Consider the following 24,955-nt stretch of genomic DNA (forward strand, 5'->3'; position numbering starts at 1 on the left):
GGTACCACCTCCCAATAAAGGCCTCTCAGAGGAGAACATAGGGAGGGCACCCTGTGTTCAGTGTGGCCACAGTGCAGGCAAATACCTAGTCTTACCCAACTCAAGCCCAAGGCGGCCCCGGACTGCCCATTGACAACAGAGGGATTGAAGATGACGGGAATGAGGGTAAACACCGCCCAGCCTCAACAACAGTTGTGTATGCAACACATAGAGGAGACACCCCTGAAGCATTAGGTTCTGGTAAACAGGGGACATGGCACTTCAGGGCACTATAGGATCTCTTCTTCATAAGGCCATGACTTTCAAGAGAAGAAAACGTAGCTGACTTTCCTAACCATAGAAACAGAGTTCAACAAAGTAAGGAAACAGGACTATGACCCAAAGTAACAAACAGGATAAAATCACAGTGAAAGAACTAAGTGAAACAGAGCTAAGTATTATGCCTAATACAGAATTTAAAGTAATGGTCATGAAGATACTCACTGGTCTTGAAGAAAATAGTGAAGGACCTCAGTGAGACCCTCGACAAAAAGACAGAAAACACAACCAATCAGATGAAGCACTCAATCACTGAAATTAAAAATATACCCATGGGAATAAATAGACTATAGGTAGCAGAAAAAGAGTTTAGTGTTCAGAGCAATGGAAAGCAATTAAGCTGAAGAAGAGAAACAAATAATAGCTGAAAACTTCAGCTATTATGGATGGAAAGACCACAAGCAGGGGCAGGAAAAGTAGTACAGATTGCTGTATGCATAAGACGTTACATGTGAACCTAACGGTGACTGCAGTTCCAAAACCAGTAAAAGATATGCAAAAAATAAAGATAATGGAATCCAAATAGATCACCACAGAAAGCCATACAACTACCAGAGAAGAGAGCAAGAGGAGAAAGGAACAGAGAACTACAAAACAACAATACAAAGTAACAAAATGGCAAGAAGTACTTAATTATCAATAGTTACTCTAAATGTAAATGGACAAATGCTCAAGTCAAAAGACCTAAGATGAGTGAATGGATTAAAAAGCAAGATCTGTCACTATGCTGCCTACAAGAGGCTCATTTCAGATCTAGATACACATGCAGATTGAAAATGAAGGGATGGAAAAGCATTTATCCTGGAAATGAAAGTAAAAGGAAAGCTGGGTTAACAACATTTATATTAGACAAAATAGATATTAAAACAAAGACTATAGCAAGAGGCAAAGGAAAACAATGCATAAATACAAAAGGGAAAACCCAACAAGCTATAACAAGTGTCAATATCTATGGATGCACCCAAACACATAAAGCAGCTTGTAACCAACATATTGGAAGTAATTGAAAGCAATACAATAATAGCAGGGAACTTTAAAACCTCAGTTACATCAATGGATAGATTATCTAAACAGAAAATCATAAGCAAACAACAACTTTGAATGACACATGTAACAGATATATTCAGACCACTCCATCCTAAAACAGGAGAATAACATTTTTTAAGGGCACATATAACATCCTCCAGAATAAACCACATGTTAGGCCACCAAACAATCTCAACAAATTCTAAAAAACTGAAGTCCCGTCATGCATCTTTTCCAACCACAATGCTATGCAACTTGAAATCAACCACAAGAAAAAATCTGGAAAGAGCACAAATACATGGAAGTTAAATGATAGGCTACTAAAAAATGAATGGGTCAACCAGGAAACCAAAGAGTAAATAAAAAAAATACAAGGAGACAAATGAAAATGAAAATAAAAACACAATGGTTCATTATCTTTGGGACGTAGCAAAAGCTGTTCTAATAGGGAAATTTATACAGATGCAGGCCCATCTCAAAGAGCAAGAAAAATCTCAAACAACCTACACTTATACCTAAAGGACTAGGAAAATAAGAACCAACAAATCCCCAAACCAGTAAAAGAAAATAAATATGTAGCAGAAATAATTGAAGTATAAACTTAAAAATTAGAACAGATCTTTGAAAAGATCAACAAAACTGATAAACCTTCAGCCACATTTATCAAAAAAAGAGGACTCAGAATCAGAAATAAAAGAACAAAAACAATAATCAATGCCACAGAGATCAAAGGAATATAGGAGAATTTTATGAAAACTCATATGCCAACAAATTGGACAACCTGGAAGAAATGGATAAGTTTCTAGAAGTATATAACCTCCCAGAACTCAATCAGCAAGAAATAGAAAATTTGAACAGTTCCATTACCAGTAGAGAAATTTAACCAATAATCTAAAGACTCCCAACAAACAAAAGCCCAGGACCAGATGGCTCACAGGCAAATTCTATGACACATGTAAAGAGTTAATACCAAAAATAGAAGAAAGAAAGAACACTTCCTAATTCATTCCATGACACCACCATTAACCTAATGGCAAAAACAAGATAAAGACTCTACAAAAAAGGGAAACTACAGGGAAACTATCTCTAATGAACATAGATGAAAAAATCCTCCACAAAATATTAGCAAATTCAACAATACATTGAAAAAAATCATTCATCGTGATCAAGTGGGATTTATGCTGGGGATGCAAATGTGTTCAATATTTACAAATCTATCAAAGTATACATTGCATCAAGAGAATGGATAAAAAACATATGACCATTTTAATAGACTCAGAAAAAGCATCTGGCCAATTACAACATTCATTCATGATAAAAACTCTCAACGAAGTAGGTTTAGAGAGAACATATCTCAACATATATGAAAAAGCCACAGGTAACATCATACTCGGTGGAAAAAAATTGAGAGCTTTTCTCGTAGGGTCACGAACAAGACAAGGGTGTCCATTGTCACCATTCTCACCACTTTTATTCAATATAGTCCTAGAAGTCCTAGCCACAGCAACCAAACAAAAAGAAATTTAAATCATCCAAATTGATTGCATGAGGTAAAATGTTCGCTATCTACAGATGACATGATACTATATGTAGAAAACCCTATGAACTCTACGTAAAACTACTGGAACTCATAAATGAATTCAGTAAAGTCACAGGATACAAAATCAATAGACATCATCAGTTGCATTTCCATACACTAATAATTAAGTAGCAGGAAGAGAAATTAAGGAATCAATCCCATTTATAATTGCACCAAAAATAATAAAATATGTAGGAATAAATTTAACCAGAGAGGTGAAAGACCTCTACTCTGAAAGTATAAAACAATGATGAAAGAAATTGAAAAATACACAAATAGAAATATATTCCATTCTCACAGATTGGGACGATATTGTTAAAATAGCCATATTACCAAAAGCCAACCAGAGTTAATGCAACCCTTATCACAACACCAATACCATTTTTCACAGATATAGAACAAATAATCCTAAAATTTGTATGGAACCACAACAGGACCAGAAATAAATTCAGACTTATATGGTCAATTAATCACTGAAGAAGCAAGAATATGCAATGGAAAAAAATTAATCAATAGTGCTTGGAAAACTGGGCAGCTACATGCCACACAATGACACTGGGCCAATTTCATTTAATGCTTGCAATGTAAACTCAAAATTGATTCGGTATCTAAATTTCAGATCTGAAACCATAAAAATCCTAGAAGAGAGCACAGGCAGTATGATCTGACACAGGATATAACAACATTTTTCTAGATTTGTCTCCTGAGGCAAGAGAAACGATAACAGAAACAAGCTATTGGGACTACATCAAGATAAAAAGCTTCTATACAGCAAAAGAAACAATAAACAAAACCAAAAGACAATCTACTAAATGGGAGAAGATATTTACAAACTTCCTATGTGATAAGGAGCTAGTATTCAAAATATATAAAGAACTTCTATAACTCAACACCAAACAGCAGACACAAGAAAAGATGCGTAACATGACTAATCATTAGGAAAATGCAAATCAAACCCACAATGAGGTATCACCTGACACCTGTTAGAATAGCTAAAATTAAAACCATGATATGGAGAAAAACGAACTCTCTTGCACTGTTGCTGGGAATGCTAAATGGTGTAGCCACTGTGGCAAACTGTATTGACCAGCTCCCCACAAATAAAAATAGAACTTCCTTATGATGAGTAATTCCACTACTGGGTATATACCCAAAGAATATAAAAGTGCTAGTTCTCTCTCTCTCTCTCTCTATATATATGTATATGTGTGTGTATATATATATATATATATATATATATATGTATATGTATACACATATATGTGTATATATATATGTGTGTGTACGTGTGTGTATATACATATAGCACTAATTCTAGATATACATATATATCTCCTTATGTGTATCTGTGTGTGTGTATATATACATATATCTGTGTGTGTGTGTGTATATATGTATATATACACACACACACACACACACGTGTATGAATTCAGTTTATATATATATATATACATATATATATATATATATATATATATATACTTATGTATATTGCACCATTATTTACAGCAGCCAAAATATAAAAGCAACCCATGTTCACCAAAGGATGAAGATATCCAGATATATACAATGAAATATTACTCAGCCATAATAAAGAATGAAATCTTACCATTTGCAACAACATATATGGGGCCATGAGTGAAGAATGATAGAGAAAATAAGTCAGAGACACATACATACCATAGGATTTCACTCGTATGTGGAATGCAACAAACAAATGAAGAAAAAAAAAACAGTAAACAAGATATAGAATTTTTAAATATAGAGAACTGGTGGCTACCAGAGGGGAAGTGGTTGGGGGATAAGTGAAATAGTTGAAGGAGATTAAGAATACACTTAGCACTGAGCACTGAGTAATGTATAGAATTTTTGAATCGCTATCTTGTACACCTGAAACTAATACATACTCTACATTAATTATGCTAGAATTAAAAATAATTTTTAAAAATGTGCTTTGAATATAGTAAGTTTATAAAATATAAATAGCTCCCATGGGTATTTTGTGTCAGTTTGTGTTATAAGATAGCACTGGTCACATACTAATCATTGGCTGGTTATCCCAATCAAATCATGGGTATATCAAAATGAATGACCAAAATCATGGGTTTAAGCTTTGTATTTTTTCCATTAGAAATGAAATGTCCTTTTACAAAATGCTTGACTGATGTTTCGCTGGAGGAAGAGTATGCGAAAAATGATTTATATAAATGCATCAATATATTTATACATGTTTATACTGTATGCATTGAACACAGATGCCTCTAGACATAATTTTTGAGATCAACAGCTCTCATTCCATCCCTTGATTTTCCAAATCTGAGAAGAAAAAAGTGTTCAAGAAAGTATCTATCTACCAAAGATGATGAAAGATAAAGTATTGCTTGAAGCAAGTATCTTTTGCTTACCACCTGGATGTAATACATTTTAGACTCTACTTTATTTCATTATTGTATTACACACAAATGAAATCCAAGTTCAATTTAAGCAAGCTAAACATCATACTCCTGTACTTATATATTTTTAATGCTGTTCATATTTTAGTTATTTTTTTATGAGGAATTGATACTTGTCATCCAGACCTCTTTAATTATTAACTTGTCTTAGGAGTTAAAAAAAATCTTCAAAAGGTAAACTAGTTATCTGCAAAGAACTATTCTGTCTTTAATCAAAGATACATCAAGTCTCTTTGATCTGATGAACAATGGTTTGAAAAAAAAGTAAACCTTGCTTTTGGTCGGGTGATTAAAGATAGTTTCTCAATGTTCTATTGTTTCAGAGGGAAAATTTCAATTTAATTAATGAGAGATTCCAATATAAATTGCCAAAACAATCTTGAATTGATTTAAAGACTAGGTTTCACAAACTATAATAAAATCTGTATATTTTAACACATTTTTCTATCTTAAAATAATGTAAGTTGGGTTGCAGGCAGAAATGCAATTTTAAATCCTAATACATTTAGTAAAGAGTGTAATAGTTAACCAAGATGCATACTGGGTTCCTGGGTGGCTCAGTCCCTTAAGTGTCTGACTCTTGGTTTCAGCTCAGGTCAGGATCTCACAGTTTGTGAGTTTGAGCCCTGAATTGGGCTCTGTGCTGTCAGTACTGAGCCTGCTTGGTATTCTGACTCCCTCCCTCTCTCTCTGACCCTATGCTGCTCATGCTCACTTGCTCTCTCTCAAAAATAAACAAACATAAAGAATAAATCTTCAAAAAAAAGATGCATATGAATAACTGAAAAATGAAAATATAATTTAAGAGAGGGAACATGGCTATATTCATATAATTTACCTGTCATGTCTTAAATCATATTTATGTAATACATTTAAAAATCAATGAACTTAACATTAACATATTAAGGTATTGGTTTAAATTTGCAACTCTATTTGCAATTATATTTATATCACTCTACATAGATTTTATGACTATATATGATACATAAAAGTATGTTTTGCTATATTGTCTACATGTTTATAGCAGTCATATAGAATATATTAATTCCAAACATGAGTATGGATTTTAACCCAGAAGAAAATGTTAGACATTATCTGAATGACCAGCAAAGAAAGGTGTTTCAGAATCAAAGTTGCGTTTACTTACAACATTTGAATTCACTCAACAAGCTTACATATCCAACTTTCATTACATAGCACTGAACTATCAGAAGCAAATTTCTCTATTTTTCTGTTACCATAGATACAAAAATAAACAAATAAAAGGTCTTTATATGAGTATTTCTAAAAACCTCCCTCTCACACACCAAAACTATAATGTCATAAAGCAAATAAAATTTCTTTGAAGAAACAACTATTTGGCCATTAACCCCCACTAGTCAAGTTTCCATAGCATGTATTTTCAACCAAGGATTATTTTTTTGGCCTGTCTTGGGTTCCCACAAAAGCAGATCTTTACACAAAAGATTTGAGGGCAATTTGGGAAGAATCTGAGAAAAGCACTTCTAGGGTAAAGAACAAGTGAGACATGAAACAGAAACCTGTAGAGTTTGCATTAATGAACACAATGCCATTGTGGTCACCTGCATCTAACACCTGGTACAGACTTCTGGGCAATGATTTAGACTGTAACCAAGAGTAGCTCACTTGAGGGGCAAGGGAACCCCAGTGTTATACAATCTCCATTCATCATTGTTAGAGCTGTTCTTCAAAATCATTTTTAGGTGTAATTTGTTACATTATCAGCCTTAAAATATATCTTTGATGATAGGATTGGTAGAAAATTCAGTCTGTACATTGTTGGTAAGATGACAGGGTTCTATTGTTTTTGTTTTTAGAATGCTATATTGCAGTTTTCACATTGATTAGTGTATAAATTTCCTTGAGCTTACTAATTACACTTCTAGAGAAATAGGGTTAACTGGATGTCATGAGCATTTGCCCAGATGTTCAGTGAAGCATTCATTCACCATTATTTATTGACCACTATACTATAAAACTTCAATTTACTCTCTGGATCTCCTTCCACTGTATCAAAGAGCTCCCTTGTCATCTAGCTTCCTTTTGGAAATGGGCAATGAAGTTCCCTGCATGTAATCACAGAGAGAAAGGAGATTGCAACCCAAAGGATGTATTTTCCAAACTCCCTCCTTGCAAAATCTGTCATGGGCTGGCTAGATCATAATACCTAAGCCACAACTCCAACGAGATGGCATTCACTACAACACTCTTCTACTCCCTCCCTTTGGCCCTTAGCAAATGATAATTCACTCCAATTATTGGATCCCAGTGTACATTCTACTTTTTGCTAGCCATGGCCTTGGCTGAAACAACCATTTATGACATGGCAGGGTATTCTTCTCATTGCCAGAATTATGTCACTCAGTTTAAATTCCAATGAGGAAGGCTAACAACACAACTATGAATGACTAAAATCCTAGAGAATTTTGTAAGCTATCACCAGGAAGTTGGTGTTGAATGTGAGTGACATAAATGGTTAATGTAAGTGTTTTAGCAGGCGACTGAAATGATGTATGTTATACTGTACAGAATGTTATACTGTATAGAATCGCTCCTTCTGCCACGTTGAGAACAGAGTGAAGTGGAGTGAGTACCAAAGAGGGAAGACCCGTTAGGAGGCAATCCAGTGAAGATGGTTGCCAACTGCGACCAGGTAAAGTGTGGAGGTGATTTACTTCTGGATGCTTTTGAATATTGAAAAAAAAGTACAATTTCCTAATGGATTAGAGGAAGAAGGTATGAAAACAGCAGTTAGGAATAATGTTAAGTTTTGGTCAGAGCAACAGAAAAGTTCTCGATGAGTTTTACAGAGATCAGAAATACTACTGTTGGAGCTGGTTCATGAGTTATGTTGAGAGGTCATTTTGGGATTTATTAACTTTGACAGATCTAACGCATATGTAAGAAAATACTTAAGTACGGGATTTGAAATATCCATCTCATTTCAGAGGAAAAGACTAGTCTGGATTTCCTAATTTGGGAGTTAACACTATATTTACAATTTAAAACTATGAGACTAGAAAATCAACTAGGGATTTTGTATAGATATGAAAAAGAAACAGTAACAGGACTGAATTCTGTAGATGCTAGCTGTATGAGAGAAAAAAAGAAAAAGGAAAAGAAAAACGTTAGAGGTAGCAGCCAGTGGGCAGGGAAATTGAGGTTTGGTGCTATGTACACCATAAGCCAATGAAATGAGCCTTTCAAAGACGTGAGTAAACATTGTCAAATGTTGTCAGCAGCAAAATGTCCCCAAATATCAAACGTTGTTAGTCCTGAATGAGATCACACCTGGAAAGTAAATATTCAAAGTATTAATATAGATGGTATTGGGGATCTAAGTGTCAAGGGGTGAAAATCTGGATAAATTTAAGAGAAAATGCAAAGTAGAATATTTTCTGAGAGCTAAAAGGGCTGGTTTCTGAGGAGGGTGGTGATTTTGTTATGTGTGGCAATTTAAAATGGAAGTAATATGCTGAATAGAATGATCCAGGATAGAGGTTAAAAGAGTAATACAAAAAGGTAGGATTAAATGCATTAAAAAAATATTGGCCTTAGATAGAAACAAGAACAGTTCAACCACTGTAAGAGGATAAATTATATGGGCACAAACACGGGATTGAGGGCTTGCAGAATGTCTCACACACTTTCTTCTGTTTTCTCGGAGAAAAGGAGAAAAAAAAAGTCAGCAGTGAGTATTACAAGAGGACAGGAGATACCAGGAATTTTGAAGAAAGAGGATAATGCAGGAGATTGACATGTGGGAGAATGGCAGAGTAAATGGAGAAGAAATGTGTGATTGTGAATAAAGCTAATAGGCCACTGGATTCAGTAATCATGAATCAAAAGTGAGATTACTCAGCAAATTTTTTTTTTCCTTCCTTAGCCACCTTCAGCCACACTGGTGTGGTCACTGAAAAGGCCAAGAAGTAGATTTACTCAGAGTAATATTTTGCAAAATGCATATGATGAAAGGAAAGGAGTCTAATTTGAGAATATCTGTCTGGAGTTTTTAATAATAGGCTTTTATTTATTAGTGGCATATCTTTACAATATACTGGGTACCATTCTAAGCTATTTATGATTATTTACTCATTTAAATGTCTTAACAGCCCTGTAAGATAGATGTTATATGTTCCCCGTTTGTGCAGGTAAGGAAATTGCAGTGCAGAAATTTTAGGCTACTTGGTTAATGTGTTGGAAATTGCAGATGATGATGCTAAGTCACAAACCCTGGTGACATTTCTGGACAGCTCATACCCTTTAGGAATTTAAGCAGGTAAGGAGAGAGTAAAGGGCATGAGCTGGGAAGTCAAAAACAAACCTTTAATGGATTGAAGGCTCAGGTATGACCTAGACATTGTCAGAAATGGAATACCGCAGAGAGTAAGACTGGAGAGAGTGGGAAGGAAACAAGATCGTGGATTACCATGTAAGGTTTTGGGGATTACAGAGGAGTAGCAGTTGGTAGTAATGACCCACAGGTGTGACCATGGGATTGGTGGCCAGGGTACAGAAGGGGGGGGTCATTTGAGAAGATGACAACATTCCTAAAGCCAAGATATGAAGAAGAGTATATGAACATTAAAATGTCTGGGAATTATGACAGAGTAGCAGAGATTGGGTATAGACAGAGTTCTAAAGTTAAGGAATGAGAGAAAATGGTTGATAGGGTATTATAGGAAAAGATGGCAAACAAGGAGGATTATCTGAACAAGCAATTATTAGTAATAACAACAATTTAAGAAGTCTGCAAAAGGGACATTCGTGATATATTTCTCACACTTAGAAAGAATGAGGTAGAACTTTAGTCCTTTTATAGAAAGATCTCCACCATATATTATATACACATATTGTTAAACCAGACTGTATACTGTAAATATAGTATGAACACCACCACCACCACCACCAACAACAACAAAAAAAAACAAAAAAACAAACAAAAAAAGAAAAAAAAGTATTTCTCTGTGAAAATAAGGACCATAAGTTTCAACAAAAAAAATCTGGAAAAACATTCCAAACACAATAGTTACTGGGGAAATAAGTCAAATAGGGTATTTTGAAAAAATAAATATTGTTTAAAACTTTTAAACAACAATGTGCTTATCTGCACAAGCAAACTGATGAATGGGTACAGGCTTGTAATTTTAAAATGTTTATCCAACTACAACATACCTGGTATTTCTTGTTCTATTTAAATTACTTGGAAAACTCATTTTGATCACTTTCTTGTCTATCCTAGGAGATATTTATTTACCCTATACGTTCGAAATATTTTATTGCTATAAAACACTTATGTTTAGGAAAGTGAAACTCAGCTGCATATAAATGTCGAAGAGCACATATTTGTGCAACCAAAGAAATAAAATAAAAATATCCAGCAATCTAGAGCCATCGTAGTTACCAGCCCACTCTCCTTATCCTAGTTAACCCCATCCTGACTTCTAACACAATAAATTTTTTATTGCCTAATTTTAACTTTCTATAGATGGAATCATGCTTCCTTATATTTGAAAAATTTACTCAGGCTATTAGAACTAGCTGTATTTTTTTTTTCTTGTGTATTACACAAGTCGACCACTAGTATTTATTTAAGAGTCGACCACTAGTATTTATTCAATTATTGAACATTTGATATATTTACAGTTGTTAGCTTTTATACATCTTACTGCTGTGAATATTCTTGTAGACATCTCTGGCTACACATTTATCTATGTGTACGCAAACTATAATTACCTGACTTTACCAATAAGTGGGATTCTATTAGGTATTTTCTCTGTGAGTGCTCTTGTTTTATTAATGTTCTGTTGCAAATGTTCTATTTTTTTTCCTTAGTCATTTTGATGTAGTTGGTGGTATTTTGGCCTTGAAAAATTTTTTATGCATGATGAATGTAGTAATCTTTAATCACATTTATTCTTGTTCAACAAGACCCTATCTTATAGAAAATTTATCCAATGTTTTTAATTCCCAACTCCAATTATAAATTAGTCTAACACTGGTTTTGTAAAACTGTTTGAGAAACTCTATCTTTTCTCTGGAAAAGTTTAAACAGTATTAAACTAATTTGTTCCTTTTAGATTAGGTAATTAAACTATAAAATTTTCTGGGCATTATCTTTATCAGGTGCTTAGATTTTGATAACTCTTACAATTATTTTATAATTATTGGCCTATTGAGATTTTATGTATCTGTGAAGACAGCCATTTAATTTCTCTAAAATTCATCAGATGCAGGGAGGTTTTCAAATCTGATTAAAGTACTTTTTAGACATTTAAAATTTTCTGTTTTATCCATATAAAATTTCAAAATTTTATATATTTTCCTGTTTTTTTGCTTATGGAAGCTCATTGCTTATCTTTATTTACTATTTTTAAATAAAATCTTTTCTATTTTTTTATTTGTTAGACTGCTCATTCTTCTAACTTACTGACTTTAATGCTTAACAATATTTGCATCCTGAAGTGACTTTTTATTGTCAATTATTTCTGTTTCAAGGGTCTCCTTACCAACAGCTGTTTAGGATACTCAAATTCCCTGCAATATACAATTTTATCTCTTCGTTTTTCTTACTTAAAAAATAATTTTTAGGGGAGGGCCTGGGTAGCTCACTCAGTTAAGTGTCTGACTCTTGGTTTTGGCTCAGGTCATGGTATCATGGCTTTGGGGTTCAAACCCCGCATCGGGTCTTGTGCTGGCAGCTTGGAGCCTGCTTGAGATTCTTGCTCTCTGCCCCCACCAACTCCTGTGTCTCTCTCAAAATGAATAAACTTAAAAAATACTTTTTACATCATTATCTGAGAATGTGATACTTATTTTTCCTATCTTTCACAATTAGTATTGTCTCTATTGTCTTAATATAGGACTTTTTATAAATGTTCCATAAATTTTGTATAATATAAATATAAATGACAAGATACTGGTTAATTAAACAAACACTTATTAAGTGCTCACTATATCTCTACCACCAGAAAGTGCTGAAAAAAGATAAAGATAAAGCAGACAGGGGTGCCTGGGTGGCTCAGTTGGTTAAGTGTCCAACTTCAGCTTAGGTTATGATTGCCCGGTTCCCAAGTTTGAGCCTGCATCACACTGTGTTCTGATGGATCCTGTGTCCCTCTCTCTCTCTCTCTTCCTCTCTCTCTCTCCCTCTCTCTCTCAAAAAGAAACACACACTACAAAACAAATTAAAAAAAAAAGATAAAGCAGACAAACATTCCTGTCCTCTTATACCTTACATTCTAGCTGGTGAAGATATAAAATACACCCTGAATACTTTAACTGAATACATTATATCATCTCTTTTAAATGCTATGGGGGAAGAAAGTGACAAGACCATTTTGAAGGGTGGGCACTGAGGATTTGCAGTTTTATAGATGATGGCTTTGGAAAGCTTCACTGAGAAAGTGGTATCGAGCAATGATGAAGTAGTAGAAAAGAGATCTCTGGCACATCTGGAGGAAAGAACATTTCATAGTACAAAGAGCCCCTGAAAAGACTCTCACATCAGAGTGTATTGAGCACTGCTGAGAAACAAAGGCTGGTGTGGCTGAGGAAGAATAATGAAAGGAGTATGATTGTAGGAAAGGAAGTGACGCATGTAATTAGGTTAGAGGAGGGGAAGACAGGAAAGTAAGAAAATCTAGAGGTTACCCCTCATCCCACGTGCACACCAAGGCTGCAACTACAATACGGCAACTTTGTGAGCAAACTGAAGAGAAGCAGGGCAGCTCCTCCAAAGTCGAAGATATTTTCTTAAACAACACTGGGGACGGTAAGAGGGGCAGAGACTTCAGAGCTGCAACCCACAGGTGGGAGGGTATCAGAGGTGCAGAAACCCTCCCTGAGGAGTGAGGGGCTCCAGTTCCACATCAGGTTGCCCCACCGGGGGATCGTGTGCTGGGAGGATGAGCCCCCATAATATCTGTCTTTGACAATCGGTGGAGCTTATCTACAGGAGACACAGAGGGCTATAGGAAACTGAGACTCTACTCTTCAAGGGCCTGCACACTTTCTAACTTGCTCTTAAACCCAGTACAGAGGCAGCAGTTTTCAAAATATCTGGATCTTATATGAAGATTTACTAACTTATTTTAGGACCTGTAGTGAAAAAAAAATTTTAGGACCTGTAGGGACCCGTAAGAATTTTTCCAGGCAGAAAAACATTGATGAGAAACATTTCCTTGCCCTCGCCTTCTCAGTCTACCTTGCCTTTTACTGGTGGTCTAGTTCTGACACTCTCTGTCTACCTTGCTATGTCCACTGCAGCATTTCCATGCAGACCTGCCCATACAACCTGTCTATCTGTCACCCCTCCAAAGTGGCTCCCGCCCTATGACACTCAATGGGCAGTCTTGGTCAGGATCAGGACCTTTCCAAAGCAATCACATGCCCAGGAAGGTGGAAAGACCAGCTCTCCCAACCAGGAAGACCTTGCATCCAGCCAGGCCAGGGACTGACCTCACTTCCTGATATGCCCACAGCAGCTAAACCTGAGCTTCTCAACCAGCTGACCCAGGGAAAGCCCAATCCACAGTGTGGCCTGAGGCAGTCAGGGCCCAGAAACAACAGGAGGGAACATGCAGCCCATACATGGGACACCTCTGGAGTGCCAGGTTCTGATGACAAGGGGTGATTGCACTACTGGGTCCCACAGGGTGCTTTTAACAAGAACTACTATCATCAAAACTAGGACAAGTAGCTGACTTACCTAATATCTTGAGAAAAAACAGACAAAATGACCAAAGGATTATGTTCTGAATAAAAGGAAAAGACAAAACTTCAGAAAAAGAACTAAGTGAAAAATAAGCCACTATCTGAAATAGTTAAATCAATGGTCATAAATATGTTCACCAAACTGGGGAGAAGTGTGGATGAACTCAGTGAGAACTGCAACAACGAGATAGAAACTAAAAAGCATTAGACAAAGGGGCACTTGGGTGGCTCAGTCAGTTAAGCATCTGACTCTTGGTTTCAGCTCAGGTCATGATCACACGGTTTTGTGAGTTCAAGCCCTGCTTGGGGCTCTGCACTGACAGCATGGAGACTCCTTGGGTTTCTCTCTCTTCCTTTCTCTCTGCCCCTCCCCGACTCACTCTGTCTCTCTCAAAATAAATAAACTTAAAAAAAAGCATTAAAAAAATGAAAAATACACTAGAGGAAATCAACGGACAGCCTATTGGAGGTAGAAGAAAGGATGAGGGATCTGGAAAACAGAGCAGTAGAAATCATCCATAGTGAACAACAAAGAACAGAATTATAAAACTGAGGATAGGATAAGGGATATACGGGAAAACACCAAGTATGCAACTATTCATATTTCAGGAGTTCAAGAAGGAGAACAGGAAATAAAATATATTAGAAGAATTCATACCCCAAAACTTCCCTAGCCTGGGAAAGAAAACAGCCATTCAGGTGTAGGAAGCACAGAGGCCCAAATGGGATGAACCCAAAGAGATACACAAGACACACAAGCAGCAAGAGAAAAGCAACTAGTTACATACAAAGGAACCTAAGACTATCAGCTGATTTTTCAGTAGGAACTTTGCTGGCCAGGAGAAAGTGGCATGGTATATACAAAGTGCTGAGAGGAGTAAGCTTATAACCAAGAATGCTCCAGCCAGGATTTCATCACCATAAAACCAGCCTTATGTGATATGCTAAAAAGACTTCTTTAAGGCAAAAAACAAAACAAAACAAAACAAAAAAAACCAAAAAAAACCTTAACTATAAGACAGGAAATTATGGAAGAAGAAAATTCACTGGTAAAAGCAAACGTATGATAAAGTTAGTAGATCAATAACCTCAAAAAAGCTAGTGAAAAGGTTAAAAGAAAACAAATAGTAAAATCAAGTACACTTACAATTATTAAGAAATTAGCAAAATAAAAAGATATAGAACATGACACCAAACACATAAAATATGGTGAGTTGACAGTAAATATGCAGTGCTTTCAGAATGCATTCAAACCTAAGCAACCATCAACTTAAAATAGACTGTCATATAAATAGGCTGCTATACATGAACATAAAGTAACCAAAACCCTGTAACATATACATAACAATAAGAGAAAGGAATCCAAGCATAACACTACATTTTTAAGCCATAAGGGAAGGAAACAAAGAGAACAAGAAAGGAATAGAGAATTAAAAAAAAAAAAAGGAATCAACTTAAAAAATGGCAGTACACGCCTATTAATAATTACAGTGTGAAAGGACTGTTTCAAGTAGGTTGGCTGAATGGATTGGAAAAAAAAAATCAAACAAAAAACCAAGATCCGTCTCTACACTGCCTACAGGGGATTTATTTCAGACCTAAAGACGCATACAGACTGCAAGAAAGGGATAGGAAAAAATATTCCATCCAGTAGAAATGAAAAAAAAAATGTATAACAACAGTTACATCACAGATAAACTTTTTAAAAGTTTTATTTCAATTCCAGTTAGTTGACATAGTGTTTTATTAGTTTCAGGTGTACAATATAGTGATTCAACAATTCTGTACATTACTCAGAGCTTGTCACCATGAGTATACCCGTAATCCCCAGTTCACCTATTTCACCCAAATTCCCATCTACCTCCTCTCTGGTAACTACCCATTTGGTCTCTGTATGTAAGAGTTTGGTTTTGTGTTCATCTCTCTTTTTCCTTTGTTCTTTTTCTTTTTTCAAGTCCACATATGAGTGAAATCATATGGTATTTATCTTTTTCTGACTTATTTTGCTATTATACCCTCTAGCTCAAACCATGTTGTTGCAAATAGCAAGACTTCATTCTTTTTTAATGGCTGCATAATATTCCGTTACACGTGTCCACACACACACACACACACACACACCCCACTTCTTTATTCACCAATCAATGGACACTGGGCTGCTTCCATATCTAGGCTACCATAGAATAATGCTGCAGTATACATAGAGGTACATGGATCCCAACGAATTAGGGGTTTTGTATCCTTTGGGTAAAAACCCAGTAGTATAATAACTGGATCATAGGATAGTTCTCTTTTAAACTTTTTGAAGAACCTCCATTCTCTTTTCCAGAGTGGCTTCACCAATTTGCATTCCCACCAATAGTGCTAGAGTTTCCCTTTTTCTCCACATCCTCCCTGACACTTCTTGTTTCTTGTGTTGTTGGTTCTGCCAACTGACAGATGTGAGGTGATATCTAAGTGTAGTTTTGATTTGCATTTCTCTGATAAGTGATGTTGAGCATATTTTATATGTTTGCTGCCATCTTGATAACTTCTTTGGAGAAATGTCTGATCATGTCTTCTGCCTGTTTTTTAATTGGATTATCTGTTTTGGATGTTTTGGATGTATTTTTGATACTAACCCTTTAACAGATGTGTCACTTGCAAGTTATTTTCTTCCATTCTGTAGGTTGCCTTTTAGTTTTATTGTTTCTTTCACTGTGAAGCTTTTATTTTGATGTAATCCCAATAATTTCTTTTCACTTTTATTTGCCTTACCTCAGGAAACCTATCTAGAAAAATGTTGCTATGACTGATGTTAAGTAGGTTACTGCCTGTGTACTCTTCCAGAATTTTTTAATGGTTTCAAATGTCACATTTAGGTCTTAATCAATTTTGAATTTATTTTTGTGGATGGTTTAAGAAAGTGGTGAGTTTTCCCAACACCATTTGTTGAAGAGACCGTCTTTTTCCCATTGGATACTCTTTTCTGTTTTGTCAAAGATGAACAGATCATATAGTTGGGGGTTCATTTCTGAGTTTTCTATTCTTGTCCATTGATCTATGCATCCATTTCTGTGCCAGACCATATTGTTTTGATTACTAGAATTTTTTTAATATGACTTAAAGTCCAGAATTGTGATTCCTCCAGGTTTATTTTTCTTTTTCAAGCTTGCTTTGGCTATTTGGGGTCTTTTGTGGTTCCATACAAATTTTAGAATTGTTTGTTCTAGTTCTGAGAAGAATGTCGTTGGTGTTCTGATAGTTATTATGTTAAACGTGTAGATTGCTTAAGGTGGTATAGATATTTTAACATGATTTGTTCTACCACTCCATGAGTGTGCCATTTCTTTCCATTTCTTTGAGCCATATTCAATTTCTTTCATCAGTGTTTTATAGTTTTCAGAGTATAGTTCTCTTACATCCTTGGTTAGGTTTATTTCCTAGGTATCTCCTTTGTTGATCAGTTCTAGCATTTTTTTTTCTTTTTGGTGGAGTATTTTGTGTTTTCTATATTTAGTATGTCATCTTCAAATAGTGAGTTTTACTTTTTCCTTACCAATTTGGATGCCTTTCATTTATTTTTGTTGTCTGACACAAGTTGACTTTAAAGTAAGCAATTTCACAAGAGACAAAAGAGTGTATTACATATTAATAAAAGAATCCAACCAGAGGATATTACAGTTGTAAATATCTATGCACCCAATATAGCAGCATCGAAAAAATAAAGCAGAAATTAACAGACATAAAGTGAGAAGCTGACAACAACACGATAGTATTAGGGAACTTTAACAACCCACTTTCATTGATGGATAGACCATCCCAATTATCAATAGGAAAGTAAACCATGGCTTTAAATGATGTAGTAGACCAGATGGACTTAACACGTAGATACAGCCATTCCATCTATAACCAGCGGAATACACACTTTCCAACTGCACATCGGACATTTTCCAAAGTAGATCGTATTAAGCCTCAGAAACAAGGCTAAATTTAAGAAGTTTGAAATCATATCAAGCATGTTGCCCAACCACAATATAAAATCAAAAATTGATTTTAAGAAAAAAACTGGAAAAAGAAAAAACATCTTTTTAAATTTTATTTTGAGAGCGAGAGAATCCCAAGCAGGATCTGCACTGCCACTGCCGAGCCTGATGTGTCGCTCGAACTCATTAACCACGAGATCATGACCTGAGTCGAATTCAGGAGTTGGACACTTACCCACTAAGCGACCCAGGTTCCCAGGGGGTGGGGGGAGAGCAACAAAGCAAAAAAAAAAAACAAAACATTTTGAGACTACACATGCTACTCAACAAATGGCTCAAGAAGAATCAAAGAGAAAATCAAAAACACAAGGAGACAAATGAATATGAAAATACAAAGTTCCAAAATCTTTATAAAATGCAGGAAAAATAGTTCATATGAAATAATGCTCAACATAACTAAAAATCAGCAAAATGTGAAACTAAAACCTTAATGAGAGATCACCTTACACCTGTGAGTATGGTTATTATCATAAAGACAAGAAATAAGTGTTGGTGAGGATGTGGAGAAAAGGGAACCTCCTGCATTGCAGGTAGCGATGTAAATTGGTACATCCCCTGTGGAAAACAGTATGGAGACTCCTCAGACTATTAACAATAGAAGCACCATACCATCTAGCAATTCCGCTACTGTGTATTTATCCAAAGAAAATTAAAACAGTAATTTGAAAATATATATGTACCTTATTGTTTATGGCAGTATTATGTACAATGACCAGGATAAGGAAGTAACCCAAGATTCATAGATGAATGGATAAAATGTCCCTTACCCCCAACACATAGACATAAGAGAATAGCCCTCAGACATTAAAAGAATGGAATCTTACCATATGTGACAACATGGATGGACCTGAAAGGTATTATGCTCAGTGAAATAAAACAGAAAAAGACAAATGCCATATGATTTCATTTAACGTGAAATGTAAAAACCAAAACAGAGCCGCCTGGATGGCTCAATAGGTTAAGCAACCGACTCTTGATCTCCTCTCAGGTCACGAACTGGGTTTGTGAGTTCAAGCCCCACACTGGGATCTATGTTGACGATGCAGAGCCTGCATGGAATTTTCTCTCTCTCTCTCTCTCACTCTTTCTCTCTTGCTTGCTCTCTGACCCTTGTGGGATTCTCTCTGTCCATCTCTCTAACTGCCCCTCACTCACTTGCTCCCTGTCTCAAAAAAAAATAATAATAAAGAAAAGTATATAGAGGAAATGTGGCCCTTAAAGTAAGGACTTTTTGAAAATTAAATACTGTTCTTTGGTGGTTTTGAGAATGTCCTTCCAACTTTGTGCTTGTGGCAAAATGTCTTTTCTGTTATCAAGTAACGGTAGTCATAAATATGAATTTAAATGGTTTTCCATGGCAAAGTGAAAGTTGGCAGCCCCAGAAAAAAACAGAGAGAAAAAAAGGAAATGTAACGAAGTCATTGTAAGGACTCTGAATTATACTCTAATGACAACAGAAGCAAGCACTTGAGGGTTTTGAGTGGAATAAAGTGATACAACTCACATTATGTTGCTCAGTCTGAAACTAATCTAACACTTTAGGTTAATTATACTTGAATAAAAATATAAAGTTCTCTTTCCACAGTGCCTATGGGGTATGAAGGGAAGAACTGAAGGCAGAAACCACTGTTGTGGTGTGCGAAGTTAGAAATGTGGAACTCCGGGGGGTGCCTGGGTGGCTCAGTTGGTTAAGCATCCCACTTTGGCTCAGGTCATGATCTCACAGTTCATGGTTTCCTTTGCAGACAGCTCAGAGCCTGGAGCCTACTTCGGGCTCTGTGTATCCCTCTCTCTGCCCTCCTCCACTCATGCTCTGTGTGTCTCTTTCTCTTTCTCTCTCAAAAAAAAACATAAATTAAAAAAAGTTTAGAAATGTGGAGCTCCCAAAACCAGTCTGACAACGGAGTAGATATTGAAAGTGCAGATCGGGCACTGAGTCCTGACTATGCTCAGTTTGAGAGGTCTGCTAGATATCTGAATTAAGTCCAGCAAGCTCTTAGATGACGGAGTTTGGGGTAATAAGCTGTAGAATGAATTGACAACCATAAAGCAAGAAGCTCCTCCCGAGGATTTAGTACAGACTGAAAATAGCAGAGGTAAAAGGGTTGATATTCCAAGTCGGGGTAAAGATCAGGAATCTGCAAAGAAAACTGAGAAGCAATGACAAGAATAGTGTGAGGAAAAGGGACTGTGTGAGGAAACCTCATAAGAGTGATTAAGAGAGAAGAGGAGGAAGGGAATTGAAGACTAAATGCACTTCCAAAGCTTCCAAGGTGAGTCATGGAGGGGAAAGTCAGCCTTCAGAGGAGAGGTCATAGCTTCCTTCTTGCCCTCACCCTCAGCCCATGCTGGGTTTGGTGTTTTTCCATTCAAGGGATCTGGAGGGGAGTTTGCCTCACATGGGTGTTTGTAAACTCCTGGCTCTGTCAGCTGTGGTCTAGTCTTCATCTACACATCTCCTGAGCCTGTCAGCAGCTTCGAGGCTGTCTCTCCTCTTCAGCCACGTTGATCAAACATTACAAAAATGTCAGGTTTAAAGTAAATTACAAATTATATCACTCTAATGATACACAGACACTGGTTATTCTGAAACTAATTCCTAACATATTTATCTGTTATATTATTTAGTGAGTCACCTTTCCAAATTAGAACCTTAGCTAGCCATGAAAGAAAAATGATTCTGACATGGACTTCCTAAGGCTAACAGGAATATTAGGTATTAATTGTTCCTATCATCACAGTAAGTTTTTAACCAAGAAATGTACTTAAAAATAAACTCCACCAGAATCAAGTGGCACTTTGAACACAATCTAATATAGCTAAAGAAATAATTTATTTTTAAAATCAATTCCAATTATATGGAGTAATAAAGTGCAGCACAGACTTTTCTAGCCAGTTAACGTAGGACCCAGTTGTATGTTTCTCCTCTTGCATGTTTGCGGTACAAATTTAAAACTCAAATGTCCCAAACCAAGATGTCAAAAAGCTTATCCTGACCATCTTCTTTAAATTACGTAAGAAAATGTTTGTAAAATTCTCGTTTCATTGGAGGCTTTTGCCTTATATATTTAAATTCCTGTCAAGGAATAACGAGGACCCATGACCTCTTCAAAAATGGACACATCTTACTTCATATTCTATTTTATTGTCTTTTATTTAAAACAAGAAACACAAAAACAAAAAACAAGACAACCTGAGTGGCTCAGTCGGTTGAACATCAGCTCTTGATTTCGGCTCAGGTCGTGATCCCAGTGTCGTGGGATCGAGCCCTATGTCAGGTTCTGTCCTAAGCATGGCATCTACTTACGATTATCTTTCTCTCTCCCTTTGCCCTCTCCCCTGCTCTTGCTCTCTCAAAAACAAAATAAAAAAATAAAAAAGCAAAAAAAAAAAAAAAAAAAAAACCCAAACCAAACCAAAAGTCATGTTTTTACTGCCTTTGAATTTATCCAAAAAATAAGTAACACATTAGAAAATAAGCAAATTCTATCATTTTAAAAGTGTAGTAGAAAGAATAGTAATATAAAGCTTTACACATTTTTTTTAAGTTTTCTGTAACATTTGGCAATTGTTGCACGCTCTATGGGAACAGCCTGTAAGGTTTAAGTTTCAAGTACAATTTCTAGTCTGGTCTCACGGCTCCCCTGTAGTCAGTGAGCGGTCTTTTATCATATCCACAAACTGATCATGTAAAATAACAGCCTCGTGATTTAAAAAGTGCATATGGGGGGCGCCTGGGTGGCGCAGTCGGTTGAGCGTCCGACTTCAGCCAGGTCTCGATCTCACGGTCTGTGAGTTCGAGCCCCGCGTCAGGCTCTGGGCTGATGGCTCGGAGCCTGGAGACTGTTTCCGATTCTGTGTCTCCCTCTCTCTCTGCCCCTCCCCCGTTCATGCTCTGTCTCTCTCTGTCCCAAAAATAAATAAAAAACGTTGAAAAAAAAATTAAAAAAAAAAAGTGCATATGGGATGATTTACTCAAAAATCCTCTTATATTTTATAGAGTCCCTATATATGTCAGGGAATTTTCAGGGATCTTAGCACACAGACATGAATAATAAAAGGAGAAAATCCTTGACTTCAAATGAAATACAGTGAGAGGATATAAACAATAAAAACTACAATACTTGATAAATAAAAATAAGGCTTAATATAGGATGCTCACTCCTGTGTAAAATTTGAAAAAAAATAAGGAGGCAGGCTGGGGGATGGTATCCATGCTAAATAGAGTGATTTAAAGGAGCCTCACCGAGAAGAGGTGACAAGCAGATCCCATCACAAAAAATAACTTTCCTGGCAGGGGCCACGTTCTGAAGAACAAAGATCGTTTTCTAAGGTAAAGGGAAAAGGCGGTGGACATTACACGGGAAGTGTGTCTCCATATTCTTTAGACCCAGAGATGGTCCTAAGGGCAGTGATCAGCAGCCAGTTAGTAGATGAAAAGGTAGAAAGATTGCAGAAAGGGATAACGCAATGGAAGAAATTTTGCCTTGAAGCTTTTATGTTCCTCGTACAAGACATAGACAAATATGGTCCTAGTTAGGGTAATTAGGCAACTAATTAAAAGCAATTAACCCAGCCTCCACCTACAAAATGAAGTCTAGATCTAGAGCTTACTTTAGAAGTGTCTGGTTAAAAAGAGCCTTCAGCTACTCTGTCCTGCTGCTGTGTTAATTGCAACTCCGTTGATTAAGAAAACAACTTGGGAAAGAGAAGCCCTTCTTTCGAAGAGTCATTTATTCTGACAGTCGTCACGATGAGCATATCCATTTCTATATCCACAGGACAGTGGTATTATTAAACACACACAAGGATACAGCCACACAGTTGCACAAAAATACCTATTTTTTTCTTTAAGCTTCATGAGCGATGGTGGGATTATTACTTTTAAAAGATACAAGAAAAGGATGCAAGATTTGCAGTCAATTTAAAATTTTTAACTCACTGGGATATAAAGTTATGATGAAAATTCTTGATTATAATACGCTATAAAATTAAGTATTTGATTCTGAGTATTTAAAAAAATTTAATGTTTATTTATTTTTGACAGAGAGACAGAGCATGAGCAGGGAAGGGGCAGAGAGAGAGGGAGTCAGAATCCAAAGCAGGTTCCAGGCTCTGAGCTGTCAGCACAGAGCCTGACGTGGGCCTTGAACTCACAGACCGCAAGATCATGACCTGAGCCGAAGTCCCACTCTCAGCTGACTGAGCCACCCAGGCGTTCCTGATTCTGAGTATTTTGCACATAAGATTCTCTCCACACACACAAGCAACTACCATTGGTTGCATGCTGTTTCCTTTCAGTATTGTAATGTACAAAGGAGTTATTTTAGCATTATCATGATTTTAATACTTTATAAATATCTGTACACAAAACAGACACATACACACAGAGAGATTTCATGAAATCAGTGCATTTCTACAAATCTTGCTTTGTCTGATGTTCCCTTTAAATTTTGCTCAATCATCAAGTACATAGGCATCTTTACAATGGTTACAACTAAGCTTAGTGTTATAGATTTAACTGAGTAATACATTTAAATGTCACTTTACATGGATAGTCACCAAACAGTCATAAAGGAAGTTTTAGAAATTTTGGCCTGTCTGCAATTTTTGGAAGCAAAGATTAATGAAGCAATTAAATTTATTACATAATATCATAGATTAACAATGAACTTTATTTATTTTGATAATTTTTAAATGTTTATTCATTTTTGAGAGAGTGTGAGTGGGGCAGGGGCAGAGAGAGAGAGAGAGAGAGAGAGAGAGAGAGAGAGAGAGAGAGAGAGAGAGAGAGGAACAGAGGATCCGAAGTGGGAGCTGGCTCTGTTCTGACAGCAGAGAGACCCATGTGGGGCTAAAACTCAAGAACCATGATGGGGCGCCTGGGTGGCTCAGTCGGTTAAGCGTCCAGCTTCAGCTCAGGTCACGATCTCACGGTCTGTGAGTCCATGAGTTCGAGCCCCGCGTCGGGCTCTGGGCTGATGGCTCAGAGCCTGGAGCCTGCTTCCGTTTCTGTGTCTCCCTCTCTCTCTGCCCCTCCCCCGTTCATGCTCTGTCTCTGTCTCAAAAATAAATAAACGTTTAAAAAAAAAAAAAAAAAACAACTAAAGAACCATATCACAACCTGAGCCAAAGTCAGATGCTTCATGCTTCACTTAGCCACCCAGGTGTCTGAACAATGAACTTTGAAATATTAATTAAAAAATTATAATATGACATCTATTGAAATTCACTGCAGGAGAAGGTGAATAAAAACCATGGTAACACAAGGATTAATGATATATTGGATACAGACTCTATCTTTAGAATATCCAAAGAATATTTACTACTACTCTGCTTACCACTGTGATAAATAAACTCTATAGAATGTCTTGGCTGAACACTCCACCTCTTTAATATCACCGTTTAATATAAATAAACAGATTCATAGAAGTTAAATAGGCTCAAACAGCACAAATGAAGGATAGATTTGTTTTAAAGCCCTTCTTGTTAAGGTTTGTCCTTTACATTAGTAAAATCTTACAAAGATGACAATTCCATTTGGCTTGACAACGTATGGGTCCAGATTATGCTGGGTTGTCAATACCTGCTTGAAGACTGAAACGTGTAGTCCAGGAAAAATGTTGAGACAGCCTCACATAACTTGTTTAAATTAGGGTCACAAAGCCTTTTCCCTCGAATGTGGACTTTGAGGAAACTTGCTCTCAATTTAAATGTGTTCAATTTAAAATCCCAACTGTACCAAGATGCTGGGTGGCTCAGGTGGTTCAGCATCCAGCTCTTGGTTTCAGTTCGGGTCATGATCCCAAGGCAGT

This window comes from Panthera tigris, chromosome B1, assembly GCF_018350195.1.
Source record: "Panthera tigris isolate Pti1 chromosome B1, P.tigris_Pti1_mat1.1, whole genome shotgun sequence".
Taxonomy (NCBI): domain Eukaryota; kingdom Metazoa; phylum Chordata; class Mammalia; order Carnivora; family Felidae; genus Panthera; species Panthera tigris.